Below are 12,108 nucleotides of genomic sequence, written 5' to 3'. Positions count from 1 at the left end.
AAAATTTTGCATTACTATAAAGTTCCACTGATCTATTTGTAAAACTTTTATTCTTCTAACTCAGAAATAAATTTTCAAGCATATTAAAAGATACATTACTGCGTTTGCACTATTCACATTTTTTCGCAAAATCTTCTAATAACTTTAATGTGTATTTTCGAAGATATCTAAAGGTGCACATTATTGCTTGTGTAAAGTGCATTACTTACTTCTTCGCGAAATATATTTTCCGAATAATTCAGACGAACTTTTGAGAGTATGAAAAGACGCGTATTACTGCACGTCAACAGCATTATCTGTAAATTAATAGAATATATGAAAATTAATTATATCTAAATATAAATATCTTAATAAATTTCCAAAGTTTGAAAATAGTATATAATAATAATCTTAATAAAATTGTATATAATACAAAAAAAACTTAATAAATATTTCCAAAGAAATGAAAATTAATTTTATATCTAAATATTATATATCTAAATAAATTTCCAAGTTTTCATATAAATATTAAAAATACATTTTTAAAATACTTATCTTTATTTTATATAATTGATACTGTGCTATATAAATTGTTTTACTTTCTATTCTTTTTTTTACATAAATAATACTTTGCAGAAAAATTTTACATAATACTTCAAACAGAGATATACTTGTTTGAAAAATGAATACTTACGCATAAAATGAATACTTAAATAACTTTCATCATAAAGATCTTCTGGATCTCCTAAAGATCATTTTTGAATATGAACATTATGGGTTCCAATAATACTGAACAACTCAAGTTGAAACAAGCTCAAAGATACTATTAGCATTCATCGCCCACCTGTCGCATAAGTTTTGGTACAGTTTTATATATAAATTTGTATATAAGGGAGGAAAAAATATATATAACTCTTTTTATAAGAAAAGTGAAAAGAAAGATACCTGTATTCTTCTCTGTTTGTTGTTTTGGCTTTTTAACAATAAATGTTTTCTCCTACACACATTTAAATCCACATGACAGAAATATATCTTTATTTGAGAGATCCAAAAGCAACTCATCCTCCAATTTGTTAATGGGATTTGCACAATTTGTATGGAAACAGATTTTTGTAAAAGCCAAAAAAATGTCTGCGTGACATCTGCACTGCCATAATTCATATGTACTTGTGTATCCTTGGGAGAAATTCCGTCTTCCATATATGATATCTTCTACGTTTCAACACCTATCATAAATCCAAACATGCAATCAAACAGTGCATCCACATGATCTTATCAATAATATAAAAGTAATAGAAATTATATTTTAATTTTCAAATTATTTGTTAAAATATAACAGTTGATTAACAGAATTGTAAAGTGCTTGTGATACCTGCAGCAGAGACTCTTCCATTGCTTGCATCAATTCCTTCGTTTATAAAAAAACAATGTTGATAACAAAATCCTGTCCCCATATCACACTTGTTTATATTTATTAATATTACGACTAATAGCAGAAAACATTTCTACTTTATTATACTTTGCAAATATCTCCTTGCCACTGCATGTAATGAAGATACATAGAGCCAGAATGAATAACAATGTTTGTGCTTGGATTTGCTGAAAAAAAAAAACATTTATTATTATGTATATTTGAGAATAAACAAATATAAAACAATATATGAAATATATCGAAAAATTTACTAATATTTATCTCCCTGTAAGTATATATATTTTTAATGAAGGTATAATTACTTTTGCATCCTGATAAATCGTCATTTTCTCGCAATATAATATTATAATAATAATTGATAACACTTTGAGTATTTTATTTTTCTTCTTTTATTATATCAATTTTCTTTTAAAATGCAGTATTTTCTTTCTTTTTTTTTTTTTCTCCTTATTTCGGCATTTTATTACAATTTTCGCGTAAAAGCTGTCATCGATATTTCACATCATGACTAAATATTTTAATAATTGTTAATAACAACGTTCATAGTAATACATATTGTATTTTTTATTATTATGAATTTTTAATTTACGAGTATCATCAATTTGTAAAAATTATTTAGCATTATTTAATAAATTTAATTTAATTTAAAACAGTAGGTTATGTATCCCATATGTGCCACTTGTCTCTTAAGACGTTCGAAAAATCGTCCGAGTTAATAGGAATACATGTTATGCAAAGAGGTTGTTCAAAGTAACGTCGGTAATGAAGGTTGGTAAATTATCGACGTTATTATCGATAAATTACCAACCTCTATTACCGACGTTACTTCGATCAACCTCTTTGCATAACATGTATTCCTATTAACTCAGACGATTTTTCGGACCTGAAAAGACACATATTGCTACACTATACCTCTTCGCAAAATATGTTCCCCTATTAACTCAGACGATTTTTCGAGCGCAATAAGACATATATTATTGCTTGTTAACTATTTATCTCTTTGCAAAATATAATCTATTAATTTAGATGAATTATCGAAGATATTAAAAGACTCGTATTATTGCAATTTAATTGCATTAATAATTATCTGTAAATTAATAACAAAAATATATGAAAACTGATTTTTCTCGCAGATTCTGCCACTGAATAAGCGCAAGAGTCCTGAGATTATAAATCAAATAAATAAATAAAAATCGCTAATCGACAAGCCGTTAAATGAAAAATAGAATTAGTAAGAAATTAGTAGAATTAATGATGTTTTATTATTATTAAATGTATATTTTTCTGTTTTCTGTACAATTTATTGTAATCACGGTCTTGCACAAATAAAAATAAATTAAATTATATGTTACAATAAAAAAATATAAATAATAAAAATAAATAATAGATATATATTTATATTATAAATAAAATATAAAATACATTATTATATTATTTTTTACGTATTATTAATCAATAATAATTTTAATAAATCGTGTATTGGATTTCTCGCGCATGCGCGTGGAATTTATATTACATATTCATATATATATTGAATTTTAGAAAATATATTTATTAAATATAAAATATTTATTTCGAGTAATATTTAATAAATAAAATATTTATTTCAGGTAACAATATATTTTCTAATATAAGATAATCAGAAATATCAGAACAATGAAATTATAAAAAATTAGTCACTCGCGTTATATTTTCTAAAATTCTAGAATAATAATCTTAGAAAAAGATATATTTAATTTTGAAAACAAGCAATAGAAATATTTTTCTTCTAATATAATACTTTATATTTAATAATATAATTTAATAATATAATATATTTTATATAATATTTATATAATATTATATATAATATAATATAATTTTATATTTATGATCACACTTATATTTTGTATTTCTTATATATTTTATGTATCTGTTTTGCTTGGATTCCAACTAAGATAATCGAGTTGAGTTGCAGCTTGATACTCCTTCACTAAATATTCTACGATTTCTCGCGAATTATCCAATTCGTCAAGATTGTCTTCAAACATTTTTTCTTTGCGAAATTGTTTCAGAAACGCTTCTCGCTTACGCAATTTGTCATATTGTTGTAAAACTCCGTCAAAAAGCTAAAAAATATATACATATATATATATACAATATATATATATATATATATATATATGTTTATCAGCATTAAGTTTCAATCAATATTGCAAATCACATGTGATCAGTTTTAATGGCTGTGTAATATTGGATGGGAATAAAATACTCACTAACGATACATTAGTATAATTAGCTAACATCAAACCAGAAACGCGATGTGTACTTTGTATATAAGGAGATTTTTTTGAAAGAGTTACTTGTGTATGTGTGTGTGTGTGTGTGTGTACACTAGCTGGACCCCAAGGAATAAACTGTGCAAGTTTTCGTTCTCTAATCCTTTGTAAAGATTTATGCACTTGTGTTGGATCTACTTCACCCTAAAATATATTATTAAATATTATATTTTTTAATTATATCTTTTAATATATTATATCTTTTATATCAAGTGTTTTATAACTTGTATGTCTGATTCTCAAGTAAATTTCAAGATAATCATAATTTTAAATCATTTTAAAGTTCCATAAAAGAATAGATCAAGCTTAAACTTTAGATCATTTTTAAGGAATGTTACCTGAATTATATTTAAAATAGATATAACAATGAGATGCATTTCTATCTAATGCTGTGGAAACCATCATATTTTTTGGTTGCAGTAATCGTTGCATTACATCCGAAACAGATGTTTTCCTTACAGATGGCTCCTCTTTTTAAACAATACTTTTTATGAATATATCATAATTGCATACAATTACATCAAACATTTATGATTGCCAATAAAAGTTATAAATAAAAAATATTTACACACAAATGTATAAATATTATGATGAATGGCAATAAAAATATTTGATCAATACTCGACAATCTTCTTTTGACTTTCGAACAACTAAAGTAACTTAATTGAATAGAACAAGATTCCTGAATAAGATTTCTATTTTATATTTGTGTACATGTGTGTTAATTACTTATTAAATTGACTTATTAAATTTTGTTGCAAAATTCTTATTTCTGTCAAAAAAAATATCCTTTTGTATAAGAAACCAGATATCACTCTTAAAAATGTAGTATCACAATTTATATTCTATCGTTAAAAACTATACAAGTGCTGTATCGATTCATTTATCGAAACGTAGAGAATAAAAAGCAATAAAAACTTATGACTTCAATAATCGATAAAAAGTAACGGAGAGCAATAGTTTATGTTCCTTGACTTTCTTATTCAGAAATTGAATCAATTCTGGTAAACCGCGTCCGATTCCACAGCGTCCGATCCTTGAGACGCAAACATTTTCATCTGATGAATCTTTTGTATTGGCATTCTCTCCGAAGCATCTCTTCAACAATTCCAAGTGACGTATCTTCCGTTCGGTGATAGTTGAATTGCGACAACAATCTGTCCACCAGCAATGTGCGATACTCATTGACAAATAAATCTTGACTGCTGTACACCTTCACGGAAATCAGCTGGTAACTTTCAAAAATATTAATCCAGTTTAAAGTATTATAACATATTATTTAAAACTAATATTATTATTTTTTTAAATTTTATTTTAATAGTACATTGATTACAGAATTATTTGGTACCAAGCAAACACCAGCGTACAAATTTTTTAACTTGATATACATAAAATAAGGTTGCGTCGCACAGGGTCCGCGTCAAAAAAGTATCGATTTCTAATATTTTAAGACGAGCCAAAAATTCATCGATTATACATTTTAATAGTACATTGATTACAGAATCTTTTGGTACCAAGCAGACAACAGCGTACAAACTTTTTCATTTGCTATACATAAATTAAGGATGCGTTGCATAGGGTCAGCGGCATAAATGTATCAATTTCTAATATTTTAAGACGAGCCAAAAAGTCATTGATTATACATTTTATTAGTACATTGATTACAGAATCATTTGGTACCAAACAGACACCAGCGTACAAATTTTTTAATACGATAAACATAAAATAAGGATGCGTCGCACAGCGTCCGCGTCAAAAAAGAATCGATTTCTAATATTTTAAGACGAGCCAAAAATTCATCGATTATACATTTTAATAGTACATAAATTACAGAATCTTTTGGTACCATGCAGACACCAGCGTACAAATTTTTTAATACGATAAACATAAAATAAGAATGCGTCGCACAGGGTCCGCGTCAAAAAAGTATCAATTTCTAATATTTTAAGACGAGCCAAAAATTCATCGATTATACATTTTGATAGTACATTGATAACAGAATCTTTTGGTACCATGCAGACACCAGCGTACAAATTTTTTAATACGATAAACATAAAATAAGGATGCGTCGCACAGGGTCCGCGTAAAAAAAGTATCGATTTCTAATATTTTAAGACGAGCCAAAAATTCATCGATTATACATTTTGATAGTACATTGATTACAGAATCTTTTGGTACCATGCAAACACCAGCGTACAAATTTTTTAATACGATAAACATAAAATAAGTATGCGTCGCACTGGTTCCGCGTCAAAAAAGTATCGATTTCTAATATTTTAAGACGAGCCAAAAATTCATCGATTATACATTTTAATAGTACATTGATTACAGAATCATTTGGTACAAAACAGATATCAGCGTACAAATTTTTTAACTTGATATACATAAAATAAGGTTGCGTCGCATAGGGTCAGCGGTAAAAAGTATCGAATTCCAATATTTTAAGACGAGCCAAAAATTCATCGATTATACATTTTATTAGTACATTGATTACAGAATCATTTAGTAGCAAACAGACACCAGCGTACAAATTTTTTAATACGATAAACATAAAATAAAGATGCGTCGCACAGGGTCCGCGTCAAAAAGGTATCGATTTCTAATATTTTAAGACGAGCCAAAAATTCATCGATTATACATTTTAATAGTACATTGATTACAGAATCATTTGGTACAAAACAGATATCAGCGTACAAATTTTTTAACTTGATATACATAAAATAAGGTTGCGTCGCATAGGGTCAGCGGTAAAAAGTATCGATTTCCAATATTTTAAGACGAGCCAAAAATTCATCGATTATACATTTTATTAGTACATTGATTACAGAATCATTTGGTAGCAAACAGACACCAGCGTACAAACTTTTTCATTTGTTATACATAAATTAAGGATGCGTTGCATAGGGTCAGCGGCATAAATGTATCAATTTCTAATATTTTAAGACGAGCCAAAAAGTCATTGATTATACATTTTATTAGTACATTGATTACAAAATCATTTGGTACCAAACAGACACCAGCGTACAAATTTTTTAATACGATAAACATAAAATAAGGATGCGTCGCACAGCGTCCGCGTCAAAAAAGTATCGATTACTAATATTTTAAGACGAGCCAAAAATTCATCGATTATACATTTTATTAGTACATTGATTACAGAATCTTTTGGTACCATGCAGACCCCAGCGTACAAATTTTTTAATACGGTATACATAAAATAAGGATGCGTCGCACAGGGTCCGCGTCAAAAAAGTATCGAATTCTAATATTTTAAGACGAGCCAAAAATTCATCGATTATACATTTTATTAGTACATTGATTACAGAATCTTTTGGTACCATGCAGACCCCAGCGTACAAATTTTTTAATACGGTATACATAATATAAGGATGCGTCGCACAGGGTCCGCGTCAAAAAAGTAACAATTTCTAATATTTTAAGACGAGCCAAAAATTCATCGATTATACATTTTAATAGTACATAAATTACAGAATCTTTTGGTACCATGCAGACACCAGCGTACAAATTTTTTAATACGATAAACATAAAATAAGAATGCGTCGCACAGGGTCCGCGTCAAAAAAGTATCAATTTCTAATATTTTAAGACGAGCCAAAAATTCATCGATTATACATTTTGATAGTACATTGATAACAGAATCTTTTGGTACCATGCAGACACCAGCGTACAAATTTTTTAATACGATAAACATAAAATAAGGATGCGTCGCACAGGGTCCGCGTAAAAAAAGTATCGATTTCTAATATTTTAAGACGAGCCAAAAATTCATCGATTATACATTTTGATAGTACATTGATTACAGAATCTTTTGGTACCATGCAAACACCAGCGTACAAATTTTTTAATACGATAAACATAAAATAAGTATGCGTCGCACTGGTTCCGCGTCAAAAAAGTATCGATTTCTAATATTTTAAGACGAGCCAAAAATTCATCGATTATACATTTTAATAGTACATTGATTACAGAATCATTTGGTACAAAACAGATATCAGCGTACAAATTTTTTAACTTGATATACATAAAATAAGGTTGCGTCGCATAGGGTCAGCGGTAAAAAGTATCGAATTCCAATATTTTAAGACGAGCCAAAAATTCATCGATTATACATTTTATTAGTACATTGATTACAGAATCATTTAGTAGCAAACAGACACCAGCGTACAAATTTTTTAATACGATAAACATAAAATAAAGATGCGTCGCACAGGGTCCGCGTCAAAAAGGTATCGATTTCTAATATTTTAAGACGAGCCAAAAATTCATCGATTATACATTTTAATAGTACATTGATTACAGAATCATTTGGTACAAAACAGATATCAGCGTACAAATTTTTTAACTTGATATACATAAAATAAGGTTGCGTCGCATAGGGTCAGCGGTAAAAAGTATCGATTTCCAATATTTTAAGATGAGCCAAAAATTCATCGATTATACATTTTATTAGTACATTGATTACAGAATCATTTGGTAGCAAACAGACACCAGCGTACAAACTTTTTCATTTGTTATACATAAATTAAGGATGCGTTGCATAGGGTCAGCGGCATAAATGTATCAATTTCTAATATTTTAAGACGAGCCAAAAAGTCATTGATTATACATTTTATTAGTACATTGATTACAGAATCATTTGGTACCAAACAGACACCAGCGTACAAATTTTTTAATACGATAAACATAAAATAAGGATGCGTCGCACAGCGTCCGCGTCAAAAAAGTATCGATTACTAATATTTTAAGACGAGCCAAAAATTCATCGATTATACATTTTATTAGTACATTGATTACAGAATCTTTTGGTACCATGCAGACCCCAGCGTACAAATTTTTTAATACGGTATACATAAAATAAGGATGCGTCGCACAGGGTCCGCGTCAAAAAAGTATCGAATTCTAATATTTTAAGACGAGCCAAAAATTCATCGATTATACATTTTATTAGTACATTGATTACAGAATCTTTTGGTACCATGCAGACCCCAGCGTACAAATTTTTTAATACGGTATACATAATATAAGGATGCGTCGCACAGGGTCCGCGTCAAAAAAGTAACAATTTCTAATATTTTAAGAAGAGCCAAAAATTCATCGATTATACATTTTGATAGTACATTGATTACAGAATCTTTTGGTACCAAGCAGACAACAGCGTACAAACTTTTTCATTTGCTATGCATAAAATAAGGTTGCGTCGCATAGGTTCAGCGGTAAAAAGTATCGATTTCCAATATTTTAAGACGAGCCAAAAATTCATCGATTATACATTTTAATAGTACATTGATTACAGAATCATTTGGTACCAAACAGATATCAGCGTACAAATTTTTTAACTTGATATACATAAAATAAGGTTGCGTCGCATAGGGTCAGCGGTAAAAAGTATCGATTTCCAATATATTGAGACGAGCCAAAAATTCATCGATTATACATTTTAATAGTACATTGATTACAGAATCTTTTGGTACCATGCAGACACCAGCGTACAAATTTTTTAATACGATAAACATAAAATAAGGATGCGTCGCACAGGGTCCGCGTCAAAAAAGTATCGATTTCTAATATTTTAAGACGAGCCAAAAATTCATCGATTATACATTTTAATTGTACATTGATTACAGAATCATTTGGTACAAAACAGATATCAGCGTACAAATTTTTTAACTTGATATACATAAAATAAGGTTGCGTCGCATAGGGTCAGCGGTAAAAAGTATCGATTTCCAATATTTTAAGACGAGCCAAAAATTCATCGATTATACAATTTATTAGTACATTGATTACAGAATCATTTGGTAGCAAACAGACACCAGCGTACAAACTTTTTCATTTGTTATACATAAATTAAGGATGCGTTGCATAGGGTCAGCGGTAAAAAGTATCGATTTCCAATATTTTAAGACGAGCCAAAAATTCATCGATTATACAATTTATTAGTACATTGATTACAGAATCATTTGGTAGCAAACAGACACCAGCGTACAAACTTTTTCATTTGTTATACATAAATTAAGGTTGCGTCGCATAGGGTCAGCGTTAAAAAGTATCGTTTTCCAATATTTTAAGACGAGCCAAAAATTCATCGATTATACATTTTAATAGTACATAGATTACAGAATCTTTTGGTACCATGCAGACACCAGCGTACAAATTTTTTAATACGATAAACATAAAATAAGAATGCGTCGCACAGGGTCCGCGTCAAAAAAGTATCAATTTCTAATATTTTAAGACGAGCCAAAAATTCATCGATTAAACATTTTGATAGTACATTGATAACAGAATCTTTTGGTACCAAGCAGACACCAGCGTACAAATTTTTTAATATGATATACATAAAATAATGATGCGTCGCACAGGGTCCGCGTCAAAAAAGTATCGATTTCTAATATTTTAAGACGAGCCAAAAATTCATCGATTATACATTTTAAAAGTACATTGATTACAGAATCTTTTGGTACCAAGCAGACAACAGCGTACAAACTTTTTCATTTGCTATACATAAATTAAGGATGCGTTGCATAGGGTCAGCGGCATAAATGTATCAATTTCTAATATTTTAAGACGAGCCAAAAATTCATCGATTATACATTTTAATAGTACATTGATTACAGAATCATTTGGTAACAAACAGACACCAGCGTACAAATTTTTTAACTTGATATACATAAAATAAGGTTGCGTCGCATAGGGTCAGAGGTAAAAAGTATCGATTTCCAATATTTTAATACGAGCCAAAAATTCATCGATTATACATTTTATTAGTACATTGATTACAGAATCTTTTCGTACCATGCAGACACCAGCGTACAAATTTTTTAATACGGTAAACATAAAATAAGGATGCGTCGCACAGGGTCCTCGTCAAAAAAGTATCAATTTCTAATATTTTAAGTAGAGCCAATAATTCATCGATTATACATTTTAATAGTACATTGATTACAGAATCTTTTGGTACCAAGCAGACAACAGCGTACAAACTTTTTCATTTGCTATACATAAATTAAGGATGCGTCGCATATGGTCAGCGGCATAAATGTATTAATTTCCAATATTTAAAGACGAGCCAAAAATTCATCGATTATACATTTTAATTGTACATTGTTTGAAGAATCATTTGGTACCAAACAGACACCAGCGTACAAATTTTTTAACTTGATATACATAAAATAAGGTTGCGTCGCATAGGGTCAGCGGTAAAAAGTATCGATTTCCAATATTTTGAGACGAGCCAAAAATTAATCGATTATACATTTTAATAGTACATTGATTACAGAATCTTTTGGTACCAAGCAGACAACAGCGTACAAACTTTTTCATTTGCTATACTTAAATTAAGGATGCGTCGCATAGGTCAGCGGCATAAATGTATTAATTTCCAATATTTAAAGACGAGCCAAAAATTCATCGATTATACATTTTAATTGTACATTGTTTGCAGAATCATTTGGTACCAAACAGACACCAGCGTACAAATTTTTTAATACGATAAACATAAAATAAGGATGCGTCGCACAGGGTCCGCGTCAAAAAAGTATCGAATTCTAATATTTTAAGACGAGCCAAAAATTCATCGATTATACATTTTATTAGTACATTGATTACAGAATCTTTTGGTACCATGCAGACACCAGCGTACAAATTTTTTAATACGATAAACATAATATAAGGATGCGTCGCACAGGGTCCGCGTCAAAAAAGTATCGATTACTAATATTTTAAGACGAGCCAAAAATTCATCGATTATACATTTTAATAGTACATTGATTACAGAATTTTTTGGTACCAAGCAGACAACAGCGTACAAACTTTTTCATTTGCTATACATAAATTAAGGATGCGTCGCATAGGGTCAGCGGCATAAATGTATCAATTTCTAATATTTTAAGACGAGCCAAAAATTCATCGATTATACATTTTAATAGTACATTTATAACAGAATCATTTGTTACCAAACAGACACCAGCGTACAAATTTTTTAACTTTATATACATAAGATAAGGTTGCGTCGCATAGGGTCAGCGGTAAAAAGTATCGATTTCCAATATTTAAAGACGAGCCAAAAATTCATCGATTATACATTTTATAGTACATTGATTACAGAATCATTTGGTACCAAACAGACACCAGCGTACAAATTTTATAACTTGATATACATAAAATAAGGTTGCGTCGCATAGGGTCAGCGTTAAAAAGTATCGTTTTCCAATATTTTGAGACGAGCCAAAAATTCATCGATTATACATTTTATTAGTACATTGATTACAGAATCTTTTCGTACCATGCAGACACCAACGTACAAATTTTTTAATACGATAAACATAAAATAAGGATGCGTCGCACAGGGTCCGCGTC

At 29.2% G+C, this 12,108-nt stretch overlaps 1 long non-coding RNA gene across 1 annotated transcript; it reads right to left on the bottom strand.

Annotated features, from left to right (window-relative positions):
• Positions 1 to 99: 99 nt before the first annotated feature.
• Positions 100 to 2,084, bottom strand: LOC145936142 (uncharacterized). The gene is made up of 5 exons (XR_014425330.1): positions 1,714 to 2,084; positions 1,352 to 1,578; positions 925 to 1,205; positions 674 to 823; positions 100 to 296 (listed from the first exon to the last, which is right to left on the bottom strand). It is a non-coding gene; the product is annotated as an uncharacterized LOC145936142 (long non-coding RNA).
• Between the last annotated feature and the right edge of the window lie 10,024 nt (positions 2,085 to 12,108).

Source organism: Prenolepis imparis, unplaced genomic scaffold (assembly GCF_030444845.1).
Source record: "Prenolepis imparis isolate NDT839.2.m4 unplaced genomic scaffold, iyPreImpa1.0 SCAF_5, whole genome shotgun sequence".
Classification (NCBI taxonomy): domain Eukaryota; kingdom Metazoa; phylum Arthropoda; class Insecta; order Hymenoptera; family Formicidae; genus Prenolepis; species Prenolepis imparis.
The sequence above is the reverse complement of the archived record's forward strand: the minus strand, read 5'-3'. Positions and strand labels throughout refer to the sequence as shown.